Source organism: Puma concolor, chromosome E3 (assembly GCF_028749965.1).
Source record: "Puma concolor isolate L17-30 chromosome E3, mPumCon1.1.hap2, whole genome shotgun sequence".
NCBI lineage: Eukaryota > Metazoa > Chordata > Mammalia > Carnivora > Felidae > Puma > Puma concolor.
Window position 1 is genome coordinate 28,136,153 of NC_141682.1, and position 18,280 is coordinate 28,154,432.

Consider the following 18,280-nt stretch of genomic DNA (forward strand, 5'->3'; position numbering starts at 1 on the left):
AAGAATGTAGGGTCATTTGATAACCCGCCAAGAACTGACTCTATACACGGAGTGGCCTTTCCTGCGTAAGTTATGTGCCTTTGGTAAAAATCACTGTGACCTGAGTTTCTGTGTATGTCAAACAGGGACATTGCCGCTGTGTTCTCCAGCTGACAACCTCTTGCTCATCTGTCAAAGGTGCATCACTTCCTGCAGGACAGGGAGACAGGAAATGCCTCTGCGTATCAAGTGACCTCCTGGCTAAAACCGAATGAGTCATGCCCTCCTCCAGCCTCAGGGAGTGCTTGTTCAGGCCTCTAAGAACAGTTGGGATGAGCCCTGCACTCACCCTTGTAAGGACAGGCACTGTTCTGTCGTTATTTCAGCGTCTGCAGAGCCCAGCCCAGGGGTAGTGCAAGTCTGTGACTGGAATGACAGTCTGCTCAACCACCAAAGCTTTGGCCAGAGCGTATGATCTAATGATATAACACCCAGCGGGCAGAGCTGCGTCAGGGCGGCCACAGACAGGATAGTGCGCACCTGGGTCCCTCAATTCAGACTGCCTGGGTTCAAGTCCTGGCTTTGCCACTTCAGAGCTGAATGACCCGGGGCAGGCTAGTTAACTTCCCTGGGCCTCCTTTTCCTCCTCTGAAAATGGAGGGTGACAATAGTCCTCGCCTCTCAGGGTTATCATAAGGGTGGAATGTGTTCGTGTGGACAGTGTGTAGACCATGCCTGGCGGTGCCATTGTAGAAGTGGAGGCAAAAGGAAAACTGGGTAGGGGCGCCTGGGTGGCTCAGTTGGTTAGGTGTCCGATTTTGGCTCAGGTCATGATCTCGCATGGTCCATGGGTTTGAGCCCCGCATCAGGCTCTGTGCTGACAGCTCGGAGCCTGGAGCCTGCTTTGGATTCTGTGTCTCCTTCTCTCTCTCTCTGCCCCTCCCCCACTCGCACTGTCTCTCGGTCTCTCAAAAATGAATAAATGTTAAAAATTTTTTTAAATAATTAAAAATTTTTAAAAGAATAAAAAAAATAGGGGCGCCTGGGTGGCTCAGTCGGTTAAGCGCCTGACTTCAGCTCAGGTCATGATCTCGCGGTCCGTGGGTTCGAGCCCCGCGTCGGGCTCTGTGCTGACAGTTCAGAGCCTGGAGCCTGTTTCAGATTCTGTGTCTCCCTCTTTCTCTGACCCTCCCCTGTTCATGCTCTCTCTCTGTCTCAAAAATAAATAAATGTTAAAAAAAAATCAAAAAAAAAAAAGGAAAACTGGGTAATCGTGGCCCTGTCTTTATTTAAAACTTTGATTTTATTGTTCATCAGGGATAGTTTTGCATTCCTTTTGATTGCTTTTTTTTTTTTTTTTTTGGAATATTGCACCAAAATATTCTTTATCTTGATGACTGGGTTTTTTGGTGCCCTCTTAAATCTTGCACCCATAGGAGAGGGCCTTATTTGCCTCACCCTCATCCTGGCCCTGACCCTTAGGAAGCAACATGCAAGTTTTCATGGGTCTGAAGGGGGCTCAGTGTCATTACATTTAAAGAAATGTAGATACAGGGCGCCTGGGTGGCTCAGTCAGTTAAGCTCAGGTCACGATCGTGACTTCAGCTCAGGTCACGATCTCGTGGTCCATGAGTTTGAGCCCCGAATTGGGCTGTGTTGACAGCTCAGAGCCTGGAGTCTGCTTCAGATTCTGTGTGTGTGTGTGTGTGTGTCTCTCTCTCTCTCTCTCTGCCCCTCCCCAGCTTGCACTCTGTTTATCTCTCTCTGAAAAATAAATAAACATTAAAAAAAACTTTTAAAAATGTATATACATATACACTACTTGTGCAGCACCTACTATGGTGTTCTGGTATTGGGGACGGAGCTGTGAATAGATATACACAGTTTTGGTTCTTGCTCTCGAGTTGACAGCTGACTGATGGTAAGAGCAATATGATGAAAAATCTCTGAGGCTAGGCTTTGGTAGGGTCTAAATGGACTGGATAAACAGCTCCAGAGTCTTCTGGCAAAGGGGGAGAGGGAGGAAGGGAGGCAGAGCTGGATGAAGGGAGACGTGAGGGGCAGAGGGCAAAGGAGCGGGAAGGCCAGCAGACAGCCTCCCAGGCAGAGGGCTTTGAAGGTTAACTGAAATGCAGAGCCACGTTTCCCCAGAGGGTTTCTGTTAGACAGCCATCTTCCCACCCCCAGAGGGAGTCTGGCTCCTTCCATCAGCCTGGGAGAGGTGGGTCAGGGGTGTGGGCCTGGTGGAGGTGATGGCTCCCACCTCGAAGGCTTGTGAAGTTTGAGATGAACGGCTGAAGTTCAGGACAGGCACATAGTAGGTCAGCCTCTTTCTTTTTAAGCAGGGGCTCCTCCCTTGGAAAGATAAGACATTGCCCCAGAGTCAAAATAGCTAAGTTTATTAAGTGTTTACTGTGTACCAGGTACTTCCCACCCATAACTTCATTTAACCCTTAAAAATAACTACTGTTTTCGTCACCTGTTCTGTAGGTGAGCATCTAAATAAAAGGTGTACAAGGCCACATTGCCTGCATGTGTTTGTCCTGTGGGGCCATTGCTGTCCAAGATGGCAGCCACTGGTCACAGGTGGCCCTTGAGCACAGCAAATGTGTCTAGTGTGAAGATGGGAGGGAATTTAAAATTTTACTTAACCCTAACTAACATATCTAACCCTAACATTTCATTGAAAAAACTGAAGCAGTGTATTTTTCTGTGAAAACGACTTGATTGTTTTAGTGGGATTCCATTTCACTTCAATTGTTGGAAATTTAACATCCAAATTAAAACTGTTGTAAAATACACATGGGCATTAGAAGACTTAGCATATATAAAAAAAAAGAATGTAAAATATCTCATTAATAATTTTTTAAAAATTTATTTATTTTTGTTATAGTCGCTATACCCAACGTGGGGCTCAAACTTACAACCCTGAGATAAGGAGTTATATCCTTTTCTGACTGAGCCAGCCAGGCGCTCCTCATTAATAATTTTTTTAATGTTGATTACATGTTGAAATTATAATATGTTGGATCTATTAAGCCAAACAAAACAATTATTAAAAATTAATTTCACCTCTTAACAAACTTTTAAAATGTAGCTACTGGAACATTTAAAACAATGTAACTCGTTTGCAATACAATTGTATTGGACAGAACTGAGCTGGAATATGAACCCAGGAAGTCCTTGTCTGGAATTCAGGCTTTGTCCGTGTCCCGTGGCTCACATGTTTGGAAGGTGAAGGATGGAGTGACCCTGAGAGTTCTCTAAAATATCAGATTCATCTTCCTTCAGTGCCTGCTATCTCCTTCAAGACCTAGTTCTCCCCAGAGTGGCCTTTTGACTCTGATGACTTTCCAGCAACCTCAGCTAACCAAGACTTCTTATTAGACAGGGGGACAGAAGCTTTCTGCATCTGCTTTCCTGCTATTGAATTTCTGATGTGTGCCAGGCACTGTGAACAAAACAGACAACAACCCCTGTCCTCAAGGAATTTATATTCTGTTGGGGAAGGCAAAAGTAAAAAAGAGAAATATATAAAATTCTAGGAGCTTAGTGACAAATGCCAAGAAGAAATAAGGAAAGCAGGAAGTGGATGGGAGTTATTGGGGACTCTATTAGTTCGTTATGGCTGCTGTGATAACTTATTACAAATGTAACAGCTTAAAAGAACCCTTATGTTTTGTTTATTTATTTATTATTTTTAATGCTTATTTATTCTGAGAGAGAGAGAGAGAGGGAGAGAGAGAATCCCAAGCAGGCTCTAAGCTGTCAGCACAGGCCCCAAGCAGGGCTTGATCCCACAAATCCTTGAGATCATGAGCAAAAACCAAGAGTCAGAGGCTTAACTGACTGAACCACCCAGGAGCCCAACAGCCCATATTTATTATCTCACAGTTTTGGAGGTCTGAAGTCTACAGTGGGTCTGCAGGACTGAGTTCCTCCTGGAGGCTCCAGGGGAGAATCCATTTCCTTCCTTGCCCAGCTTCTAAAGGATACTCACATGCCTTGGTTCTTGGCCATGCATCACTCCAACCCCTGCTTCCTTGTCATATATCCTTCTCTGACGTTTGCTCTTCTGCCTGCCTCTTATAGGTACCCTTGTGATTCTATTTGGCTCACCCAGGCCATCTCCTTATCTCAGAATCCTTATTTAATCAAATCTGTAACATTTGCAATCTCTCCTTTTGCTATGGAAGGTAACATATTCACAGGTTCCTGGGAACAGGATGTGGACATCTTCTAAGGAAGGCATTATTCTGTCTACTACAGGGACTGAAATTTGAGATAAGGTGATCAGGAAAGGACTAATTGAGATGACAGTGGAGTAAAGACCTGAGGGAGTTAGGGAGTACGCAGATACCTGGTGAAAGAGTCTTCTGGGCAGGAGAAAGAGCATGTGCAAGGGTCCTGAGGTGGGAGTATGGCTGGTATGTTTGAAGTTGTCTGGAGCGGAGAGATCTAGGGGCAGAATGGTAGGAACTGAGGTCAGAGAGGTGATAGCGGCGAGGGCAAGGGAAAGGGAGAGGCAGGTCATGAAGGGCCTTGTAGATGATTTTAAGAAATGTATCTTATTCTCTGAGTGAGATGGGAAGACTTAAGAGACTTCCCCTAAGTAGATACTCAATAGTTAGCTATGAAAAATGCCTAAAACCAAGTGAAATGAGAAATGAAAACTGGGGTATGAACAGGTAAAAGGAGAGTAAAGAAATGTGAAGGGATATGACAGAGCACAGGGATCAGCAAATGCAAAGAAGTAGGCCTTCAGTGTATGAGGGGAAAGGGCTAATATCTTTATTTTTCAGAGAACTCAGGTCCATGAGACAAGTCCTTAAACCGGGTAGAAAGACAAGCAAAGGGGTGTGGACAGATAACTGGAAAAAGATGAAATGCACTTACCTGAGCACATGGGGGAAGGATCAGCCTAACCAGCAAACAAAGAAATGCAAACCACAAACAGCTACATTTGCCACGTAATGGTTTTAGCAATGATAATGCTGGCTCTGGCCAGCATGGAGCAAGGTAGACTCAGGAACGCTGGATGCAGGGGGTCTGACCCTTTTAGAAAACAGTTTGGCACTGGCTTTCAAAACCTTAAACATGGGCATTCTCATTGGCCCCATAAAACCATGGCTGGTAATCTAGCCCAAGGGCATAATTCTAAATCTGGAGAAAGCCTTGTTCATTGCAGCCAAACAGTAGAGACAGCTGAACTGTAAGCAATAGGTTAAATAGGCCAGGAGGATCATTCCTCTGATGTTTTTGTCAAGTAGTATTAATTAAATGCCAGTTGTGTGCCAGGCAACGTTCTAGGTGCCAGGAATACAGCCATGAACAAAATATCCCAAGCTCCCTGACCTCGTGGGCCTTATGGTCTAGTGAAGGAGAAAGACATGGACAGACTATATGATGAAGAACAAAGTGTGGTTAAGCGGCAGGGAGTGATGGATATTTGTAGGGTGAATAACTGTCTCAATTTGCTGGGGATGGAGGGAGGTTCCCAGCACATAGGATTTTCAGTTTTAATATTTTTTTTAATGTTTATTTGTGTGTGTGTGTGTGTGTGTGTGTGTGTGTGTGTGTGTGAGAGAGAGAGAGAGAGAGAGAGAGAGAGAGAGAGAGAGTAAATAGGGGAGGGACAGAGAGAGAGGGAGACACAGAATCTGAAGCAGGCTCCAGGCTCTGTGCTGACAGCTCAGATTCAACGTGGGGTTCAAATTCATGAAGTTGTGTGCTTAACCAACTGAGCCACCCAGGTGCCCCAGATTTTCAGTTTTAAAAAACTGGGACAGTCCTGGGCCAACTGGGATAAGTTGGTCACCAGATAAGTTATCCCAGTTGGTCACCCTAAGATGGGCAGCCTTTTAATGGGGTGGTCTGGGGCTTCCTGAGGAGGTAGCATTTGATTAAGGACTGAATGAAGCAAGGGAGTGAACCATGGGAATGCTAGCAAAGTGGCTTTCTAGGCAGAGAGAATAGTATGTGCAAAGGTCCTGAGCCAGGAGTGTTCTTGGGGACATTTGAAGGACTTAAAGAAGGTCAGGGTGTCTGAAGCATAGCACCAGGAAAGAGACTAGTAAGAGATAGGTTTTAGAGAGGGAAGTGGGGGTTAGCCTCTGACCCTTGCAGGAAAAGGAAGAACTTTGGGTTTTATTTTAAGCCCAGTGGAAATCTTTGGAGAGTTTAAGCAGGGAAATGAGATGGTATAATTTAGGATTTTAGAAAGATCACTTTGGTGGTTGTGCGGAGAAGGGAATGTTGGTGGGTGTGGGGTGGGGGACAGAGTGGACTCAGGTAGACCCAATGGGAGGTGTTTGTAATCTAGGGCAGTGGTCTCGAACTCAAGCCTGCATCGGAAGCACCTACCTGCAGGGCTTGTTAAACATGGCCTCTGGGCCTTGACCCTGGAGCCTGCATTTCTTCCATCCAAGTACTAACCAGGCCTGACCCTACTCAGCTTCCAAGATCAGAAGAGACGGAGTGCGTTCAAGGTGGTATGGCCGTAAAGTGGATTCTAACAAACTCCCAGGTGGTGCTGAGGCTGCTGGTCCTGGATCACTTTGAGTTAGGGGACAATGGTGGCTTGCACTAAGGCCGTACCAGTGCTCAAGTCAAGTCTCGTCTGGGACGCATCAGCCCCGTTTTGGTTCTCTTGTAACTTGGTTGCACCAAGGAGAATATCTCAATTTGATAGCAGTGTGGCTGTAACACTGTTCTACCCTTCTCCCTTTTATTTTAGTAAAGAGACAGCAGGCCTCTCAGAGCTCTCAGCAGAGAACTCTGCTTAAAATTTGAGTTTTTGGGGAGGTCTTCACTGTATTTATTTTTTATGGTTGCTTACAACTTATGACAAACAATATTGGTTTTCCTTTTACAAGAGTGTTACAAAGCTTCCATTTTTCAATAAACGTATTTAGTTTTTTTAGAAGTGAGAGTTGCTTTTTTATAAATCTGTGAAGTAAATAATGGTGTGGGTAAAACTCAGATATGACACATCTATAGATGGCGGTTCTTGAGTGACTGCAGTTGGGGAAATGGGACCCTGAGCCTTAGTTTGCTTGGGTCCTGGAAACCCAACACTTGATGTCATTGGGTACTTCATAAACGCAGCAATTCCTCACCGTCTCTAGGCCACAGTCTGGTAGCCCACTGTACCCCACTATCTCCCATTTTCTGCTGTTCATGCCTTTATTTATTCAACCCACATTTACTGAGCACTTACTAGCTTCTGGGTCCAAGTCTTAAAGTCCTTTTGCAGCATCCCCTTGGGAAGCATTTTATGGGTGATAATGGTTCTTGGAAAGAACCTTCTCAACAATTTACTAAGTGGAAACATAAAATGAATGTGGACATGTGTCCCTGATAATGTTTCTCTCCTGTCCTTCTGTGAAGAGAGAGAAAGAAAGAGATGGGGTTGGTAGGTATGCTGGGAATTACAATCCCGCCTCCTCCATTGTACACCCAAAGAGTGTAATGCTCACATGAATGTCACCTGTCATGTGTGTCCTACTGGGGAAAACAAAGGACTGGAACAGGCATAGGTTACGGGACATCATTGTCAGATTTTAAACAGAAGATTGTAAGCTCAGATTTGGGCGTTAGAATGTTTGTCTTGGCAGTTGAGAGAATGGAGGGAAGACTCTGGATGGCACATTAAGAGATCTCTTTGGGCAAGTTATATCAACTTTCTGGGCCTAAATATCTGTAGGTTCAAGAAGGTAGATCATGTTTTCTCTTGTAATATGCAAGAGTTCACAAAATAAAGTGACACCAAATCATGGGAACGTTGAAGGATGGATTCTCACCAAATGGGAAGCGTGTGTCTGAGAACAGTCTGAGCTAGGACCCAGACCCTGAGGCAGGTGTGGAGGACTGTGAGGGACACTCAAGGCTGGAGGCAGTCGCTCTCCCAAGCTGCTGGTCTGGAGGAGCAAGGAGAGGATGTGTGATTGCCGGGGAAGATTTACTCTGGGCAGAGCAGTCCAAGGATGGTGTTGAAGAGGACCGCACAAGTAAAGCTGTAAGGACACTCCCACCAGGCGGGTGTAACACCAAGCCGTGTGGGGTGGAGTAGCTGCAGGGGTTTATTTAGTGATGATTAATAAAGTGAATTTCGCCTCGGTTCGCAAGGGTGCAATTAAACATGCAAATGATTTAACAAAGTTAAAAGATTTTACACATATAATGATTACACCTAAGGATCAAATGTGATAATGGTAGACGCGAACATACTCCGTGGGCTCCAGAGCCCTGCGTCACAACTCCCGCCTGCTGCTGATGCATCTCTGTAGGGTAGGCTGGGTGCACTCCCAGAGTCTCAGTCCAGCGCTTGCTCTTGTATTGCGGGGCCATGTTTCCCACAGGGCCGTGGGAAAAGAGCAGCGTAGACCTATGTCCCTTTTCCAGTCGCCTGTGCCTCCTTCCTTGAGCTCTGAGTAGCCGACGCTCTTTCCTAGTACTCGACGGCAGCCCTGGGGTCTGAAACTCTCCCTCTTGCCCCTGGCCACTTTGGGGTCCGGACTGTGATTTCTGGCTACTTTGAACCAAGAAGTTTGAGAAAATAAGAGCCATGGCCAAGTTGGGTCTGAGATGATGGTTCAGAACTCTGGCTCATGGCGTTGGGTAGACCTGGTTGAAATCCCGGCTCTGTCACTTGCTAGTTGTGTGATCTTGGGAGAGCCCCGGTGTCACTCTGGGTCCTCTAAGAGGCTCTGGGAAGCAACGTGCAAGGACTTCATTAGGTGGAACATTTATGTGACAGAAGTCAGACTGCGATGAAAGTCTGACCCTGAGGGAAGGAGAGAGGGTTGTGTGGAAACGTCTGAATGGCATAGTATGAAAAAGGTCGAGGTGTCCCAAGTTGGCTGTCAGAGGAGTCCTGTGTTTTCTAGGACTGGGCCTGCCTTAGTTTCCCTGCTATGCTCTATCACTGATGAGGTGGGTAGATTTCAGGTCCAGCGGGTGCACTCTCGTGGTTACCATACCCATAACCTCTCACAAGACTGGTTATGATCAAATGAAGCAAGGCACTTCATATGAGATCCGGCATAGAGTAAGGACTCCACACATTTTAGCTATTATTATTATTACCCAAATACTCTTTTGAAGTCAACAAAAGAGTTTTCTTTTTGTTACCAAGCATTCCCTAGACCAGACGCTGCTAATTCAGATTCCCTCCCTGTAAGCGAGTGGACCAAGTCTAATACCTTAGGCAGTGGTGGGGACTGTGATAAACTCAAGAGTGTGTGCTTTATTTAAAACATTTTGAAAAATGGCTGGATCCAGCAAAAGCAAACACATCTGTGGGCTGAATTTGGTCTACTGCCCTCCAGTTTGAAATCTCTGCCTTATACGCGCAAGGTTGTCTATAACAGTTCCTGATATTCTGGGTTTGCAACAGCCAGGGAGTCAATTTAATTAAAAGAAAACAAAAATAGTTTGGGTGGGTTTTTTCCCCCTTCTTGCTGACAAATTTATGGTGTGTTTGACCAAACTGAGAGATCTGACTGGTTGATTTTGGTTTTGTACAGAGCTTCAGTGTTGACTTATCTGAGAGATTTAGAAGGTGGATGTGGGGTATGAATGGCATGGGTTGGAGTCTTGGCTCCCCCATTTTCCAGCTACGGGATCTTGGGAAAGTTGGGACATCTCTGTAGCTCAGTCTGCCTGTCTGTAAAATGGGGACAGTTCCCCTCATGGGGTTGCTATGAGGATTTAGTATACGGAAGGTGCTGAGAACACTGCCCAGACCAAGTAAGGCTGAATAAGTGTTGATGTTATTCTGGGGTTGGACAAAGGAGAGAGAACATGGCTTTTCTTCATCATTTTATTTCACATAAGCCTAAAACTTAATGGTGGGTATAACACCCAAATATGAATGAGTTTCTCCTACCCTGGTGATATAATCACATATAATAATGTCACTTACATAAGCTTTCCTACCTCCCTGTTAAAGCCACCCACACTCTGCTCCACTTCATGCCGTGACAGAATTTTTCTCCCACAGGGAAAGAGACACCCAACTTTATACTAATTATCACTGTAAAGCAGGGACCAACAGGGGATGCTGGAAAAGGTGGATTTTTCAGTAATTTGTTGGTTAGGGGGAAAGTGTTTAGAAGCAGTGAATCACGCCTGGAGACCTCAGAAGAGCCAGTGGGGGTCATGGGCCAGAAGCAAGCCATGGCCTCCTCCAAATTAGGTGGGCTTGGCCTATACCTTAGAGGAAAAGAGTCTGTGAGCGAACCCTCTGCAGATAAACACTGATGTGCTGTTTCTTTCCTTCCTTCCTTCCTTTCCTCCTCCTCCTCCTCCTCCTCCTCCTCCTCCTCCTTCCTCCTCTTCCTCCTCCTCCTCCTCCTCCCTCCTCCTCCTCCTCCTCTTCTTCAATTCTGAAACATGTTCTACATGTGATGCATGCTCATTGTGGAAATTGTAGAAAATAGAGGGGAACAAAATAGAAGTGTAAAAGTCAGAACATGTTCAGCTTCAAGTGTCAGAAATCAATCCCAACCTGGTGTATGTGATTCAAGAGAATGTATCAATACAAGGATGTTGTTCCAGGGATGAGTCAGGCAGGGCTACATCCAGGGCTCAAACAATCCTGGCAAGGTGCTGTCTTGCTCACTCTATTCATTTCTCCATTTCTTCTGCCTATTCCAGGCAGAAGAGGTCTAAAAGTAAACACGACTAACTCTAGACTAATTCCCATCATTTGAAGAACCCTACTGGAAAGAAGAGTCTCAGGGAGGGATATGATTGGCTGGGCATGTATCACATGTGCATCCTTGAGCCAATCAGCCAATCCCTGTGGCTACAAATGAAATGTTCTGATTGGACATGTTAGTGAGCCAGTGGCTGGGAAGGTGGAAACAAGTCCCCCTTGAAATACAAGGAATAGGTTTCCCATAAGAAGGAGGGTTTTTGTTCCAGAAGAAAGAAGAGAAAGGGATGAGTTGATGAAAACATGAGGAGTCACTTTAAGACACAAATACAAATTTCTAATACTCCCACCAGAAATAAGGGCTGCTGACTTCTTGATGTAGATCCTCCCAGAATTCCCTACTCACCATCTAATGTGTCTATACTTACAAGTATGTGTTAGACATATGAACATTGAAATGCCCAAGAAACTTTTGTAAATGATTTTGACTGCCCCCATCAAAAATATCAATTACATATCTCGAAATCCAAATGGTTTATTTCCTTGGTCAGAAAATCAAAGAATATAGACAAGCAAAAACGAAATCTAATTTATGACTGGTTGCAGCTGACAGTAAGACTTTCAAGAAGGCAAGTAAAAAGCAAGGTTGAAATAAAGGGATTTGTTATGTCTCCTCTGATGACAGCCTGTCTTCTCTTCATGGTGCTTTCCACATTTATAATTATTTATTAACTACTTGCAGTGGCTTATGTAAAATTATTCCATTATGAGCTATTCCAGGTACACACAAAAAAACTGTGGGCTGATTTAGTGAACAACCATTTATGCTTCACTCAGCTTAAGAAATGTAGCATAACAAATACAATCTCATCCCGCTGGACCCCATTTCAGTCCTGTGCCTTTTCTTCTGTCTCTCTCTTCCTTCCCAGTGATGATCTTTATCCTCAGAATGCATTTTTTATTCCATGTACATTAAAATTTTTTTTTAAGTTTATTTCTTATTTTTAGTAATCTCCACACCCAACCTAGGGCTCGAACTCATGACCCTAGGATCAAGAGTTATAGGCTCCATTGACTGAACGAGCCAGGTGCCCCTCCATGCATATTTTTATACTTTTCATTATGTATGAATGATCTGTTATCAACATGTAGTATTTTTTTTTATTAAAAAAATTTTTTTTCAACGTTTTTTATTTATTTTTGGGACAGAGAGAGACAGAGCATGAACGGGGGAGGGGCAGAGAGAGAGGGAGACACAGAATTGGAAACAGGCTCCAGGCTCTGAGCCATCAGCCCAGAGCCTGACGCGGGGCTCGAACTCACGGACTGCGAGATCGTGACCTGGCTGAAGTCGGACGCTTAACCGACTGCGCCACCCAGGCGCCCCTCAACATGTAGTATTGTGTTGCATGTTTTAAAACTTTGAGTAGAATCCTGCTGTACATATCATTTCATGATTTAGCTTTTCCCCCCGCTATTATGATTTTTTCAATTTATCAAAATTGTTTCACTTATTCCATTTATTCACTTATTTCACTACTGCTGTTACTACTACTGGTTACGATGGCATTCTACTGGACAACCGTATCACAATTTACTTACCCATTCTCCTGTAAGTGGGCATTCAGCTTTCTTCTGTCATAAACAGTGCTGCTATACACACTCCTGGACATCTCTCCTCGTGAAAAGTGACGGAGCTTCTCCAGTCCTACGGTATATACTCAGGAACGGAACTGGTAGGCTGTAGAGTTGGCACGTCTCCAGCTCAACTAGGTGTCACCAAACTGCTCTGCAGAGTGGATGTGCCAATGTACACTCTTACCAGCCACCCACGAGGCTTCCTGTTTCTCCATAATTTGGTTTTGTCACATTTTCCATCTTTGCCGGTGTGATGCATGTGAGCTTCTGGTCCTTCGCACCTGTTGTTTGATCCTGGATAGCTGGAATCATACATCTTGTTCACCATGGTTTTCCTGGCACTTAGCACAGCTCCTGGGACATAGTAGATGTTCAGGATTGGGGGTTGACTGAGAAAGAGTTTTCTGGTTCCTCCCCTTTGCTACAGAAGACACCTGTTCTCCAGCAAACCTGCTTCTGCCTACTCCTCTCCTTTGAAGATCAGAGACCTCCCACACATTAAATGGAGAGGACAGTTTGGGGCTCCCCTAATTGCCTTTCATTTGGGCAGCAGTTCTGAAAACCTATGCACGGGCATCAGGATCACCTGGAGGGCTTGTGGAAACACGGATGGCTGGGCGTCACCCTCAGAGCTTCCCGTTCAGGATGTCCAGGGTGCTCTAAGAATTCACATTTCTGATGAGTTCCTACCTGGTGTTGATGCTGCTGGTTTGAGAAGCATACATTGAGAACCAGTATATCAGAGAAACATCCAATCCAAACATTTTGGATATGTTCTGTGTGGCATGCCCGTAAAGAGACTCACACCGGTCAGAGTGGCTAAAATGAACAAATCAAGAAACTATAGATGCTGGTGAGATGTGGAGAAACGGGAACCCTCTTGTACTGTTGGTGGGAATACAAACGGATGCAGCTGCTCTGGAAAACAGTGTGGAGGTTCCTCAAAAAATTAAAAATAGATCTACCCTATGACCCAGCAATAGCACTACTAGGAATTTACCCAAGGGATACAGGAATGCTGATGCATAGGGGCACTTGTACCCCAATGTTTATAGCAGCACTTTCAACGATAGCCAAATTATGGAAAGAGCCTAAATGTCCATCAACTGATGAATGGATACAGAAGATGTGGTTTATATATACAATGGAATACTACCTGAATGAGAAAGAATGAAATCCTGCTATTTGCAGCAACATGGATGGAACTGAAGGGTATTATGCTAAGTGAAGTAAGTCAGTCAGAGAAAGACAGAGATCATGTTTTCACTCATATGTGGATCTTGAGAACCCTAACAGAAGACCAAGGGGGAAGGGAAAAACAGTTACAAACCGAGAGGGAAGGAGGCAAACCATAAGAGCCTCTTAAGTACAGAGAACAAACTGAGGATTGATGGGTGGGGCTGGGGGAGAGGGGAAAGTGGGTGACGGGCATTGAGGAGGGCACTTGGTGGGATGAGCACTGGGTGTTGTATGTAAGCCATTTGACAATAAATTACATTAAAAAATAAAATACAACAAAAAAAAAAAAAAAAAAGAGAGAGAGAGACCAAATGCAAACTTTCAAAAGTCATTCCCAACGTGGATAGAGGAAGGAATAAATGTTTCATCCAACTCCACTTGGCTGGAATAGGGAAAGGAGGAGCCAGAATTCTGAATTCTGGGTCCCTCGAAAGTTCAAGACAGGTGGCAGCCCTTACAGAGACTGATCTAATTCAAAAAGAATATATTGGGCGGCCGCTGGCAAGTTTTCACATCTACAAGATTTCAAGGCAGGATCTTTTTTTCCACTGATACTTCTGAGACCATCCCTATCTTCTCTTCTTTCCCCTCCTCCTCCTCCTCTTTCTTCTTCATCATCATCAAACATTAATTTAATTCAAGTGTAGATTTGATTGTCATGATACCACAATAAAGACAGCTACCATTTATAGAGGGCTTGATTACAAGTACTTTATAATCTCATCTAATCAGCATTATTGCATCTAATCCTGCCTTAGGCCTCTCCGACTCCAATGTTGTGTTCTTTATTATTCCTATACACTATATTTCCGTAAGTGTTGGTCTGTTCATTCATTCATTTATCCATTCATTCATTCCTTCACCAAATATCTACTGAGCACCTGCCATGCAATGGGCATCCTGCTGCTGATGTGGGCACAAAAGACAGACAAAATCCCTGCTGTTATAGTGCTTACAAACACTTATATTTCCAATCCTAAAAAAGGGGTGATACTATCCCTCACTTAGGGTTGCTATAGGGATTAGGGAAATGTGCCCTGGTACACAGTAAGGGCTCAATAAATGTTGGCTCCTGGCCTCCTTTAACCCCCAGAGCTGGTAGCTTTCTATTCACATATGTCAGGGAGAACTGTTGGAACCATTTCTGAGACTATGTTCTTCTAGAAAGCGACATTTCCCTGTCCTTAAAATTCATGCAACCCACATGTTATTAACCTATCTGAGCAAAAGCCCATTTTCCTGGGCTCTCTGGGCTAGACTCAGGCTCTTGCTCCCCGCTGCCTCCTCTCCTTCTCATCTTCCTCTCAATTCTAGCTAGGATCTCAGACTATACATGAGTTTCGACAAACCAATGCTTTGGGAAAGCTTTGTGCAATTTTGAGCGATGAAAAAAATGGAGAAATAAGGGCTCCAGGCAACTGGTGTGATAGAGAAGAGAGGAAAAAGATAAGAGAAATGTGCAGCTTAGGAGGATGTTTGCACAGGCAACGAGAGAAAAATAAGTAACAAATGTCTACTTAGAGGTATTTTCCTTCAAGCGTCTGGAGCTTTTGAAGAACTGGGATAGGAGAAATCTACATTTTAGGAATCTAGGCTGCTGTTTATGTAATTTCCACCTTTGAGGGCTTCAGCTCCATCCTCGCTGACTGCGTGCTAGTCATTTCTTTGTCAGGCTCAGTTTTAGTGATTTTCATCCCCCCCCACCCCCCAACAAGGGGGTTTAGCTGTGCAACATAGTCAATGCACTGAAGCCCAAATTGGAGATCTCTCTCACTACAGATGACATAGTTCAGAAGGGAAAAGTCACATGAAAACTGTACATTTCTTTCCACAGGCTTAGCAGAAGCTACACCTGGATTCCTGCTGCTGAACGGATGTAACCAGCATTTGGGCTTTTCTATTCAGTTACCTCCTTGTGGTGAGTGAAGAGCTTGGGTGTGTGTGGGGGGGTTTATTCCTCATCAACCTTGTGACCTTGGGCAAGGTCCCCGATCTATTAGAATCTCAGTTTTCTCATCTGTGGAAAGATAACCATGACAAAATATATCCTCGGAGGTAGTTTCAGTGGGAGGGTTAAATGAGATACAATTTAGGAGTTCTTGGCATAGTATCTGGAGCATATTTACATTCTATAAATAAGGGCAAAAATTTCTTACCATCTAGACTTTTCTCGTGAAAAGGTCTGAAGCTTATACAGCAATCAAGGTAGGCAAAGTGGAATTCTATGGGCCCCAGCTTCTCGTCCTGCCACCTCTGAGACTTTGGGAAAGTCATTTCCTCCTCTGAGGCTTTGTTTTCTCCCAGTTTGGTGGGGGAGAGAAATTAGGGGGAAGGTTGGAGGCTTTAAAGGCCTAAAGAGATAATAAATAATAACCTATACATAATGTACTATATGTATAATAAATTCTGTAATAGCTAGCATATTATATATATATAAAATATACCATAGCATACTGCATATTATATATTACAGTTTAAATTTTTTTTTTCAACGTTTATTTATATTTTTGGGACAGAGAGAGACAGAGCATGAACGGGGGAGGGGCAGAGAGAGAGGGAGACACAGAATCGGAAACAGGCTCCAGGCTCTGAGCCATCAGCCCAGAGCCTGACGCGGGGCTCGAACTCACGGACTGCGAGATCGTGACCTGGCTGAAGTCGGACGCTTAACCGACTGCGCCACCCAGGCGCCCCTATATTACAGTTTATATAATATACACTATAACATATAAGCACTAGTTTATATGATACGTGCTCTCTTTATCATATATACTATGTAACATGAATAGCACATATATCATACATGCTATATATTATTTATATGGTATAATATATACTATATATGCTATAATATATACTGTATATAATGTAATATATAATATATATGATATATTACACCATACAACACACACTATAATAGAGATACTATATGCTATATTGAGCATAATATATTATTAGTATAATAAATAATACACCATGTGTTACATAGATTTGTATAATATAGATACTATACTATTATAATATTATATACTATGTAATATATGCACTTTATTTAATAAGGTATGGTATGTAATGTATGCTGTATTTAAGCAACTTTTATCTGTATAATATACCATACCCACTATATATGCTATTTACTATGTAATATGTCATGTACAATATAGTAAAAATGAAAGTTTCTTGTAAACTGAAAAGCTCCAATTAATAGGAGATGTTATTAATTAGTTCCATCGAGGTGTAAATGACTGATATGGTTTATTTTATTTTTTATTTATAATTTTTTTTTTAATTTTTTTTTTCAAACGTTTATTTATTTTTGGGACAGAGAGAGACAGAGCATGAACGGGGGAGGGGCAGAGAGAGAGGGAGACACAGAATCGGAAACAGGCTCCAGGCTCTGAGCCATCAGCCCAGAGCCTGACGCGGGGCTCGAACTCACGGACCGCGAGATCGTGACCTGGCTGAAGTCGGACGCTTAACCGACTGCGCCACCCAGGCGCCCCTATTTATAATTTTTTAATGACTGACATGGCTTAAAGTGTGACCCAGACTCAGAACATTTCACATTTCACCACTGGCCCCCCACCCCCTCCAGCCCAAATATTTCTCTTGTGTCTTTACTGTTCAGTGAATGGCTCTATCCTCCTCCCAGGGTGCTCACCAAAGAGCCAGGAGTCACCGTTGCTCCCTTTCCCTTCCTCCCACTTGCACACCCTGCCACCCAGTCCTCCGACTGCCTCTGCTCGTTCTGTCTGCTCTACCTCCAAAGTGGGGCCCAGATCCACCCACCACTGCCCCAGTTCAGGGCCGCATTGTCACCAGCCTAGACAACTCCAGTAGCCTCTTAGCCATTCTTTCCTGCTCCCTCCCTTGCCTCTTCATGATCTACCCTTCACATGGTAGCCTCACTGGTCCTTCGAGGGAGTAAATCCAATCATGATACTCCTCAGTTGAAAATGCTTGATTGCCTTTTCCATCACGTTTAGGATAAAACCCAAACTCTTTGCCCTGTGGGCCCTAGCTCCTGCCATTTGGCTTTGTCTGGTATTACTCCCTTGACCTACTTTGCTCACTCTACTCCTGCACATCGATGACTGTCCAACTCTCAAACATATTGTGATAGATTCCACCTCAGGGCCTTTGCACTTGCTGCTCCCATTACCTAGAATGCCCTTTGCCCAGATATCCACATGGCCCACTCCATCACTTCACTCAGGACTCTACTCAAATGTCACTTTAACATTTCCTGACCACCCTCTAGCATATCATGCCTGTCCCCTCACTGTATACTATCTGGCTCTCTCTATATAGAATCTACATCTATATAATCTACATCTATATAGCAGCCACATCTACAAAGTGGATATAAAGTATCCCAAAGTGTGTGTGTGTGTGTGTGTGTGTGTGTGTGTGTGTGTGTGTGTATCTAGTACATCTTACATCCTCCACATGAGAGAAAGGCTCCATAACACTCCTGTGTGAGTTTTAAATCTTTTCATGGAAAAGTGTTTGGATAGTGAGAAATTCCACAGCTGCACGTTCTGGAGGATTGCTATGTGCCAGGCATGTGCTGAGAAGCTTATTTCTTTATTTATTTTTCATTCTATCTCATGTGGCCCTCACCATCACAACAATGACTTGATGTCCGTATTATTTCAGGAGGGGAAGTCAGCTCAGAATCAATTTTATTGACATCAGCAATAATAGTAATAAGGGTTATTATATGAGTGAATGGAAGTACAACAGGTGGCCTGTTCTGAAGCT

At 44.0% G+C, this 18,280-nt stretch overlaps 2 long non-coding RNA genes across 5 annotated transcripts in view; one reads left to right on the forward strand and one right to left on the reverse strand.

Moving 5' to 3' along the window:
• The window catches only part of LOC147573087 (uncharacterized), a 476,171-nt gene that overhangs the window by 283,321 nt on the left and 174,570 nt on the right, over window positions 1–18,280 (reverse strand). The gene's annotated exons all lie outside the window — the stretch shown is intronic.
• Window positions 15,345–18,280, forward strand: part of LOC147573091 (uncharacterized) — a 233,878-nt gene continuing 230,942 nt past the window's right edge. For 3 of the 4 annotated variants that reach the window (XR_015245708.1, XR_015245711.1, XR_015245709.1), the window contains exon 1: window positions 15,345–15,434. This is a non-coding gene — a long non-coding RNA (uncharacterized LOC147573091). The remainder of the gene's footprint in view (window positions 15,435–18,280) is intronic. The other variant, XR_015245710.1, reaches the window with a different exon arrangement.